At 36.4% G+C, this 11,697-nt stretch overlaps 1 long non-coding RNA gene across 2 annotated transcripts; it reads right to left on the reverse strand.

Moving 5' to 3' along the window:
* Positions 1-1,134: 1,134 nt before the first annotated feature.
* LOC130424909 (uncharacterized) lies at positions 1,135-5,069 on the reverse strand. Of its 2 annotated transcripts, XR_008907010.1 has the most exons (6): positions 3,657-5,069; positions 3,284-3,506; positions 2,802-3,165; positions 2,598-2,656; positions 2,248-2,413; positions 1,135-1,569 (listed from the first exon to the last, which is right to left on the reverse strand). It is a non-coding gene; the product is annotated as an uncharacterized LOC130424909 (long non-coding RNA). The 2 variants fall into 2 exon arrangements; XR_008907009.1 differs by having other exon boundaries at positions 3,284-5,067.
* Between the last annotated feature and the right edge of the window lie 6,628 nt (positions 5,070-11,697).

The following is an 11,697-nucleotide window of genomic DNA, read 5'->3' on the forward strand; positions in this document are numbered from 1 at the left end:
TCCGTAACTGTTCTTGAATTGCCCAGCCAGAGCCCTGACTTAAACCAAATAGAGCATCCCTGGAGAGACCAAAAAAATGGCTGTCCACCAATGCTTACGATTCAACCTGACAGAACTGGAGAGGATCTGCAAGGAGGAATGGCAGAGGATCCCCAAATCCAGGGGTTAAAAACTTGTTGCATATTTCCCAAAAAGACTCATGGCTGTATTAAATCAAAAGGGTGCTTCTACTAAATACTGAGCAAAGGGTCTGAATACTTACGACCATGTGATATTTCAGTTTTTCTTTTTTAATAAATCTGCAAAAATGTCAACAATTCTGTGTTTTTCTATCAATATTGAGTGCTGTATACATTAATGAGGGACAAAATATGAACTTAAATGATTTCAGCAAATGGCTTCAATATAACAAACAGTGAAAAACTTGAGGCGGTCTGGATACTCTCTATACCCACTATATATATATATATATATATATTGTAAGAAATATTTATGTTCAGGTAATACCTTTAGTTTTAATGGACAAATCAATACTACTACAATTACACTACACTGCAAAAAATTTTGTTGTGAATTTACAATAAATAATTGGATAAATTTTGCATGACTTTCACAGTAAGGATTACAGCAATATACTGTGAAATATACTCACAGCAATTTACTGTAATTTTATATCTGTGATATTACAATGCATTGTTGTAAAAGCACAACTGTATACTGTAACTTCACAGCTTCAATGACAAAACAATTACTGTGATATTGCAGTACATTACTGGGGAATTACAATCTTTTGCTGTACATCATTACAACAAGGCCCTGTACTTTTACAGTATGTACTGTGAAAGTAATAGACAAGTTGACAATAAGTTACTGTGAATTTAAAATGTATACTGTGGAAGTCATGCTAAAATTGTCCAGTAACTTACTGTAAAAGTAATGCAGATGAAGCTTCCATTTACTGTGAATTTACAATCATTGTACAATTAACCCCCTCCCCCCAACAAACAACTCTGAGGTAAAGTCAATGTTAGCCCAATGGCATATTTATAAACAGATAAACATTTTTCTATGTACAGCAGGTTCCAAGAACTTCAAGAGTTCAAGAAATTCAACTTTCTAGTCATAAAAGCCATCTTAAAATACAGAAAATGCATAGAAATTGGGCAAACTTGTAATTCAACTACCTATCTCACAATTCAACTATTCAACTAGCTGTGTCACAATAACAGTAATGGACAGGATGGGAATGAGGCCTTGATGGCAAGAGAGCAAGGGAGAGAGCGATGAAGGAATGTCGTAAAGGGGTCAGGCGCTCCTTTCAGTCTCAAACATTATAATGAGTCCACACGCAACAGCATTGTGTAAAAATTTTGTAGTGCAAAGTTGTCTTGAAAAATTACAAAAAGAACAAGGCTACTCAAAACTGAGCCTGACAACTACCGCTGCAAAAAAAGCGATGATGCCCACTCAAAGTCAATAAGTTTCCTCAAAAGGGTGCTCACATGAGAGTTCATTGTTGTCCGCTTCTTGGTCTTTGAGCCTCTTTCAGGATTGATGCCCAGGAAGCACCTGTTAATAAGTAAAGATAGTTTCAGTTTTTTACAGACTGTATTGCAGACAGCATTTATCCAGGTGTGCTTTTTGCTGTGCTTTTTTCCCACATCAAAGCTTAATCGATTTAGAATCAAAACTTGTTAGATCTTACTCTCAACATAATTTTTTAAAGCTATTTTTAGGCAAAGTGCCTCAGGTTAGGTTTGCCTGAGGCAAAGTGGTTGATTTTCTACTATGAGAGGCCATATCAACATGCGCCGCCACTGAAATGCATCTTGACGCAATTGGCCAGTTGGTAAATTAAAACCAAACCCTGTTGAAAGTATGACAAACACATCATTTTCAATTAAGGACCTGAGAGCATTTTGTTCTGCTTTTAAATAAAATTTCATCTACTTCATTCAATACATTCGCATTTCGCAATAGATGTTTCGAAATCATCATCACATAGCCTGGCCCAAAACAAAATAAATAGCTGTGATTGGACCAGCAGGTATTTGTCAGCATAACATGTGTAGAAACCCAGTCTGATCTGCAGATGGAAATGGAATGAGTTCGCGGGATCAGAATGGTCTCACCAGGCTGGCCTCAGGTACCTCGTTTGTCAGCATTTTAGACCTCAAGACAATCATCGAGTTGGAAGCCTTTACTATAATGTGAATTACAAGATTAAATGTGATCTTTATAAAATACCTTTGAATGAACTCCAGCGTGGACGATCCAGCGGCAGGATACTCAATGTTGAAGACGTAATAGCAGCTGAAGAAAGCTGCTACTCCGTGTAAAAAGAAAGGGTGTGGGCCCATCACGTCATGTCCCTCGATGGATATAAGCCATCCAGAGGGCTTCATCATGTCACCTGAAATAAACAGATACAACATTATGTGTTATGAGCACTTTGCGATCTGCTTAAGATACAAAGGGGTATACAAATGTAATTCTAATTCTAATTATTATTATTATTTATTGTGGTCATGTAGATTTCTAGAATGAAGACAAAATAATGAGTTAGAAATGTCGATTCTAGATCAAAGTAACATTACCTTGAATGATCAAGCAGGGGGTGCTGGGGAGTTTTGACGTCCACAACAGTGGCACATGGCTGTAACATGGTTACACACAATAACATGGATTTAGGATAAAGGATAAATATTGTTCATTTGTCAGAGGTAGTAAATCATGCAAGGTAAATGTTGATAATGTAATCAATAATTTTGCATTTTAAATATTTGAAAAAAAAATCATACATCAACTTCAAGCTTCAAACTCTCTTTGAAGTACAACATTAGGAGCAGCAGGATGCAGGCAGCCTTGTCAGAGTCCGGATCATAGCAGGCCAGAACATCACAGATCTTGGGGTTGTCCAGTGTTGCACAGTAATCAAAGATGGTCTTTCCTCGTCGACTTATTTCCTCCTGTAGCTTCTGAAGGACATTTACGTCCATCAGGAGGCCAAAGTGTGAGAATAGGCATTTCTCAGAGAAGAGAAATGGCCATTCCTGTTGATCGCAGACATCGCTGCAGCATGCACTTTGTTAAGGTATTTCCGCAGGATGACGTATGTCTTTTCCATCATTGGTTCTGCTCTCTCTGCCCCACTCATTCCTTCCTCTGTGTATATAGAAATACAAATGTATTGTTAGTACCCAAGTAACAATTTGGTCTTGTAGCCGCCCAACACACTCAGTGTTCAGATCTTGACCAATTACCAAAGTCTAAACAAAATTACCCAAAAAGACAGTAGATGGCATGCCTGAGTAGATGTTCAGCAGATCCCTCTTCATATTCTCCAACGTTGCCTCCCCTCTGGCAAATCTGCTGGGCCCCACCTGACAATCCTAGGAGTGGGCATCACAGGGTAACAATACTATTGGGGACGGTTATAGCTCAGAAGTTGGAGCAAGTCGTCTCATGACTGAAGGGTCAGCAGTTTGATTCCCTGTTGTGACTGTCTAAATAGACCCATCCCACAGAAGTAATATTCAGTGTAATAGTGTTGTAAACACAGGTGTATTTTATCAAACTAATTAAAGGGATATTCGACCATTTGGGGAATTAAGATCATTTTCCACCTCCCCTCGAGTAAAACAATTGATTTTTACCTTTCTCCCGTTCATCCAGCAGTTCCCTGAGTCTGGCGATACCACGTATAGCTCCAGCCGAGCATAGATCATTGGATTGGATTAGACCATTAGCATCTCGCCCGCAAAGTGACTAAGATTTCAGGAATTTTTCCTATTTAAAAGTGGTCTCTTCTCAAGTTAGAACGTGCAATAAAACTAACAGAAAATGAAACGTGGCAATTTTCTAGGCTGATTTGACATGGAACTATACTCTCATTCTGGCGTAATAATCAAGGAACGTTGCAAACGTACCATGGGCGCAGTGATATCACGCAGCACATGAATGTAGTCCCAGTTGCATTCTAAATATACATAAAGCATTATTTTTAGTGATAGTGTAATATCATTTGTGTTCTTATTCAAAACTGATTCAAAAAAGTTTTGTTTGTTTTTTAAATAAAAGGTTTATCTGGGAGACTCGAAATGTACCCCCAATTCTAGAATTACTCATATAGTGTGTTTTTTCTTTAGCACTTTGAGATTGCTCACTCAATGTAAAGTGCATTTACAATTTTTACAATTATTATTTATTCATATAAGGACAAGTGGGAACTGGTAAAACCCTCCCGTTGTCGAACACGACATGAGACTAACTTACTTGAGTTAGCTCAGTCATGTTGTAACTAGGTTATCCGCTAGAAAAATATTTTTTCATTGACCGTTTGAATCACTAAATTATTAAAGTTAAGCAGCTAACGGTTAGCCCTGCTAATCTATGATAACCTTGACTAATTACAGAAATGTGCACACATAAATAGTAATGTTTGTCCCATCGTTGGTTTTATAAACTTTACAAACAACAGATTTGTCTAAACGGTGATAGTGACATGAAAAAGTATAGCGAAACTCTCGTTATTACAAACATTACTACTATTAGCAAATGCTGTGAGAGAACTTTCAACAATTCCGGGCAATTGCTAACAAAATGTGAACTGTGTCATGCGATAAACGTTTATTTGAAAGTAAATTTTATTATCATATTAAAATAACATGGGTGTAAGTGCTGCAAACATGCATGCTGCTCACCTTCTCCATTCAGCCCGGAATAGAAGAGGGACACGATGGCGCCTTCTGTTCAAAACAGTTCGGTTATGTCATGTGACTTCCCAGATCATATTTCAATTCAATATTTCACTGTAATAATACTGTTTAATGCTGTGAAATCCTTAATTTCTTTCACTGTGTTGCTGTGATATGACAGACCTTGTTGTGATATAACAGCACGTTTGAGATTGCAAGATTTTACTGTAAAATAAGAGTTAAATGTTGTAAAATCCAAGGATATTGTAGTTTTTACAGGTATTCATTGGGATATTACAGGGAAACTTAATTACAACAAGTTGCTGTAAAATAATACTGTTAATTATTGTGAAATGCTGGTAATTTTTAACAGTGTAAAATGTATTCTGTGTGGCTGCACCTGTCACTTGGCTTACATGTGTGGCAAATATTAAAGTTATCATCGTTGTTAAATTTTAATCTATACAAATTTCCTTAAGACTTGTCCCCTTGTTAAAAAACGCTTTAGGTCTGGGGAAACATGGATACAATTTTGAAAGATGTAACTGTTCACTTACAAACCTACCAATGACTATGATAAAAAAAAAAAACCTTTCCACGTATCAAACAGATCATGCTTACCTATCAACTGCACCTTTAAAACACTTTTTCATCCATCGCCTTATGGGTGACAGATGAGATGTCATATCCTTGGTTTGTTGAATTAGACCGAACAAACAGGGACTGGCATCCACTTTTCCTAAAGAAAAATTAAAGAAAAAGAACACCTTGTTAACACCTCTAACACATAATTTAAATACAAATGACTAAGCTTATGATTAACATTGTTATTAAGTATTAAAATAAATAACAACCTTAATAAACAGTTATTATAGCTCTTTTTATGGTATAAGAACTGCTTTTAACTTATGGCTAACAAATAGACGATTATTAATGCATTCTAGAGGTAGTTACAAAATTCTCGTTTAGATGGACACATTAAGCATTTAAGGGAGGCTTGTACTAGCTAATAACTGCATAAATAATAGTCTGCACAATAGTCTGTTATTGGCATTCAATCGCAAAAAAACAAGTGTTTGCCGACTCGCTTTCAGATTCCAATTGCCATATTGCACACTTATATTTAAAATAATATTTTTTATATTCATAATTTATTGAGAAATGTCATTATATAAATGCACATTATTTTCTTAGAAAAACGAAAATAAGTCAACGAAAAAAAAACGGGTCAAAAGTTATATTTTGCTCGCGTGCGGCGCGCGAACCCTGAATGCGGGCAGCCTATAGGTCTTTGCCCATCGCGCGCACAGAGCGACTGCCTTCTGAGAGGAACCTCCGTCAGTTATCCTGAGGTAAAATACTTTTTTTAATTAATCAGCCTATACAAAATACATTTGTAGTGAGCTTTTACGTTTTAAGTGTCATTGTAAATGACATTTAAAACTAAGACAAAGTTAAGAAAATCTATATTGTAAAACTAATACGGGCACATAGAGGAATTTAGTGTCACAAAGCTTTCAAGTCTCCCAATACCGCAAAAGTATTACTTAACCCTTTACACTAAAATGTGTTTTCAAAGACGAAATAGACAAATTTCTCTCACAACAATTAAACTCAACTCGCGGATACGCGAAACATGACTGAGGGCATATACGTGTGCGCGTATAGCTGCATATTCCACTCTAATAAGAATCACTGACCGCTTTCCTGAGGAAATTATTTTTACTTAACTGGTCAATGTTTAAGCTAAACGTATAAACCTAAATGTAAATAACGTTATGCTTAAAAATCTGAAAAAATCTAGTTTACCTAGTGCAGTAGGAAGAAGGAGATCGGTTCAAATTAAACAACTGCCACATTCACATGAAACCCACTTAACTAACTTATCATGAAATGAACCCCCTACCTACATTTCATGTACATGTAACATTAAGATACCACATCTGTCCCACGGCTTCAGTCTTATTCTAGTCACTCGCTCTTTCCGTTAACGTCACATTGTGGTAATGGGGCAAATTCGCACGGATGAAAAGAAAACAATTCGTTCCATAGTTACACCTTACATGGTAACGTTACTTGAAAAGAAATACAAATTTTGGTCTGAAAAGCGTCGCCTCACAGACTTGGCTTCGAACAAGAGACCTTCGCACACGTCAAGTGCTTATAGACAGACTTCACAACCTCTCCTCGAGCACGGGGATTTATGTTGTACAAAACTGGACGCGCACTCACAAATACTGTGGCTCACTTTGATTTTCTGCGCTCGTGGAATGCATAACGGGGTGGGGCTAGGCGTGTCTCTCCTACAAAAACACGTCTCATTGGCTGATGTAACAGTAAAAGTGAGCTGTTAGTTTTCGCATATCTGGTGAAGCCACAGCATGTTCTAAACAGCCATAAATATTAAAATAAACATACTTAACAGATGTTTACTTTATCCAAGTGTTTCTCAATCCTGGGCCTGTTTCAATATGCTTCCAATTGTTGGAGCACATACATATTGCAACTCCTAAATCATATAAATCTGTGAATTTAATTAAAATAATTATTCTTTTTTCCAGAGTCAATTGGCATCTGATTGTAGTAAGTAACAAACATAACAGTTACTCTGCATATCTTGTTTCCCATGTTCCACATAACATATTTTAAGTCACAGTATTTTGTCATGTTTGCTCTTTTTTTGGTGTGTCATCAGCAGCTACCTTTAACCCAAAGGCTCTTTTAAGAGCCCTTTCACAGTGCGTCTTTGACTTTTTGTAAGTATATGTTTTGCGTGACTGTCAGACACCCTTCTCTGTATTTGGGTTTAAATCAGTAAAAGCACTGTCATTCAGCAAGATAGTTATCAGTTATATCCTAAGGGACTCAAGGGAGACATCATTTTTTATTAAAGTAATAGTTCACTGCAAAATGCAAATTCTGTCATATTTACTCACCCTTTTGACAGTAACAACTGATGAAACTAAATGGATCTCGAACAGACACATCTCACTCATATTGAGTTATGTTTGCTCTCTCTTATTGTGTCCACAGCAACTGTATGCCCCAAAGGCTCTCTTAAGAGCCCATTCACAAAGCGTCTTTGGCTTTTTGTAAGTATATGTTTTGCGTGACTGTCAGACACCCAGTTAAAGCAATGTCATGCAGCAAGAAAGTTAGCAGTAATATCCTAAGGGAAGTTTTTTGTTTATAAGCAAACATAGCATTCTGCATTGCTAGCTTGCCATGTTCATCAAAACATATTTAGTCAGTAATCCCTGAATCTCAAACTGATATTTAGTCATGTTTGCTCTTTTTCTTGTTTCAACAGCAGCTAAATAAACTTTTAAGTGTCCCTTGCAGAACTTCATTGGCATAGTAAGTATATTGGCAATTAAATCAAATTTAGGTCAATATCATTAACTTAACACATGATGATTGTTTCCTGCTGTTAAGAGACTTAAGACAAAGGCTATCCAAGTCTGCTTCAGTGTTACTTACGGAGCTTGAGACTTTTATACAGTTGAGGTTAAAAGTTTACATACTGGAAAATGTTGCAAATTTAGGAATGACAAGAGGCATTTTGAAAATAAAGTTTTTTATCATGTACTGTCCTGAACATGTTATTTTACATAAAATATGTTTGCATGTAGTCAACATCACAGAATAACTAACTTTACAAAAAACACATTTTACAAAAATAAATGCGTTCAAAAGTTTACATACACATGATTCTTACTACTGTATGATGTTACCTAAACAATTAGTGCCAGTATTCTGCGTATTTGAATCCTGTTTACCAGTAACTGTATAGTAGAGATTTATCTTTTTTCAGCGAGGAAAACTGACTCATACACAACTATTACAAAAGATACAAACATTCGCTGATGCTCAAGAAATCAACACCATACAATTAAAAGCCAGGTAGGTATTAACTTAGGTGACCAGCTTTCATTTTTTTTATTTTGTTAAAACAACATTTATAATTTATCAACCCCCTCCAGAAGCAACAAAATGCGTACGTGCCACCGTATAGCAGGTTTACGCTTAGTTTACAGAGAGAGGGGTCAAAATTAAGCTAGCTAACCCGAAACTATGGCGAAACGAACGGTTGGTGGCACATCCACTCACCAAGCCAAAGTAAAAAAGAAATGTGGTTCTTTTAAGATGGAATGGCTGTCGGAGTATATGCGAACAGAAGAACAAGAGGTGAAACTGGATGAGATTTTTTCTTTTTCGAGCGAGAAAGGGCTGCTCTGCAAAACATGCTGCAAAGCCAAAGTAGCAAGCGAGTTTTCGGAGGGAAAAATGTGGACTGAATGGAAGTTGGACTACCTCAGGCGTCACATTCAGCAGAAAAGTCATTTGAATGCTGTTGGAATTGTACGAAGACGCAAGATGGGAATGGGGATCGGTACATTATTGCAGGAGAGCGCAAAAGATCGAGAGAAGAGTAACAAGCTGTCACACAAAAAGAAATCCGACCCCAAGCAAGTTAAAATTCTCATCGACAAAATTCTACTCGCCACCAAAATGCATGCATCTATGCTGTCGGTTCAACAAATCCACGATCACATGGCAAAGTATATGAGTATACCAGAAGGATGGCGAAGCAAAAAATATGCCTTTGAATTTGTGAACTCAATCATTGAGATGAAAGAATAAGTGCTGAATGAGACGATGTGAACAGCGGCAGACTAAAATTGAGGCAGAGAAGCTGTCTAAAGTGGACCTTCTTTACTGCAGAATCTAGATGTGCATCTACTACTATAAAGCTGGTCACTTTTGGTGTTTTTTCTGTTTTTCTTTGGTGTTTTTTCCGATTTAAAAGAAATCGGAAATTACTGCTGTAATTGGATATTTTAATAAGCCATGTAACTTGTTATGATCTCAGGTTTTGGACAGGTGTATTACTGGTGTGGCCACAGTGTGCACGTCTGATGTTGATCCAAGGAATTCTCAGGGAGTTTGTGTGATTGCTCAGACACATGAAAAATTAGGGGGAATATTGCCCATGGGCATAAATCCCGGGGTTGGGCGGAGGGAACACGTCCCTCCCATCCGAAGGTTGCCCTCCCCAAAAAAACATAGAAATTAGCAATGTCTATTGGTGATAAATATATTTATGAATACCTACAGTTATTAAATAAAAGTAGGGAAAAATAAAAACACCAAAACTTTGTTTAAATTTTATAAATAGTTGAGTTCCCCATCTCCTGCCTCACAGTGGTTAGGGCCACTGCCTGCTTTCCCCGTTCATCTCATCTACGCTACACTCTAAAAATGTCAGTGGATTTAACGGTAAAAAACTGTAAATTATAATACATGAAATTACCCTTTAATTAACAGTTAAATGCTGTTTACGTAAATACAAGAACACTTGATAGGTTTTACATGATTGCTTTGTAAAAAACACATTATTTTACAGTAAAAAAAAAAAAAACAACAGTGAAGAACACAAACGGACTAAACAGAAAATCACTGTGTTTTCTACAGATGTCTGCTGTTAGAAGTATATTTTTGTACAATCAACACAAACTCCAGTATCCCTTAACATTACATGATTCATTTTTATTTATTTTAATTACTCCTTTAGATTCAGACACCTCATTAATGTTTTAAAATTATCATTAAAACGCCCTTGTTAATTTTTATTGTACTTAAAATGGGCAATTCTAGTGAAACAACCATGCAGTTTCTATGTACAGAAATAAACTACTATGGTTGACCAATCATTAATTTAATCAGCATTAAATTAATACGTTTTATTTCAGAAAAGCATTTTTTGGTTTCTGTCTTCTACCTGTTAGCGTCATAGTTTGTAATGTTTTTACATTACCCTTTTTAAATATATATGGTCTAACTTTACACATAAATAGTGCACTAATTCACTGTGGTTTCTTGGTTTTGTTGTGCTGCAAAAGTCTATTTGATGCTAACTTAATATTAAGGACGGAGGTTATTCGTCAAGCTGTCCTCGTGAATCATATAGGCCTACGTGATGACGTTGATCATAATTTCATTTCTTTGGCCTTTTAGTTGTCCACTTGGTTCAACGACGTCGAATAATATAGAGGAGTTTTATTTTTAACTGGAATAATTTAAAGATGTAATATCTTGTCTTTCTGTTAATGACCTTTGACGTGTCCAATCAGTGCTCAGGAAGTTGCATGGTGTGCGCGGGCAGCCACGTTAATTTGGTGGACTGGTAAAATCACAGTGAAGAAAAATGATATGCTGCTGTTAACTGCTGACATTTAAAATTGATCTACGTGCAATCTCTCCGGAGGTTACAAACAAGGTAAAAGTATAATAATTGTCTAATACGCGTTTGTATTTTAACCCGTTTGGTGTTTTTCATGTCGTTAAAACCTGTACCTGTTGGCTTTGAAGTTTGTAACGTTTTACCCTTTTGATATATAACCTTACACATTAAAAGTGCACTAATTCGCTTGGTTTTGAAATATCCTGCGACAAGATTTAGCAGTCTGTTGTGCTGCAAAATCAGTTTGAGGCCAAATTTATATTAAGTTGTGCTTGTGCAGCAATGACGTTGCATCAGACTTTTATGTTTTCGGCCTTTCAGTTGTCCACTCGTTTTAACGACATTGAATAAAATAGATTAATTTTATTTCGAATAGGAATATTTGTATAATTTAAAATCTTGTCCTTCTTTTATTGACTTGACTGTCCATTCAGTTCTCAGGACGTTGCATTGCGTGCGCGGGTAGGTTTGTTATTTGGCGTCTTTCTGAAGCAGTCACATGTGGCAAAATAATATATCGCTGTTATCTGCTGAAATTTTTATATAAACCACACGAAATCTCATTGAGCACATCAAAAACACATTTTCTAAGTGTAATAATTGTATTGGCTATTTGTTAACCAAGTCAATAGACTCTTTGATTGTTATTTCGAAACATTTTGGGATGCAAAGTAGGAGTCTGTGTTGCTGCAGCAATGGCATGGAAGATTTCTTGTCAAACAGATATCCTGCATTTTTAAGGTGTCAGCTCAGAGT

The sequence above is a fragment of the Triplophysa dalaica genome, chromosome 6 (assembly GCF_015846415.1).
Source record: "Triplophysa dalaica isolate WHDGS20190420 chromosome 6, ASM1584641v1, whole genome shotgun sequence".
Classification (NCBI taxonomy): domain Eukaryota; kingdom Metazoa; phylum Chordata; class Actinopteri; order Cypriniformes; family Nemacheilidae; genus Triplophysa; species Triplophysa dalaica.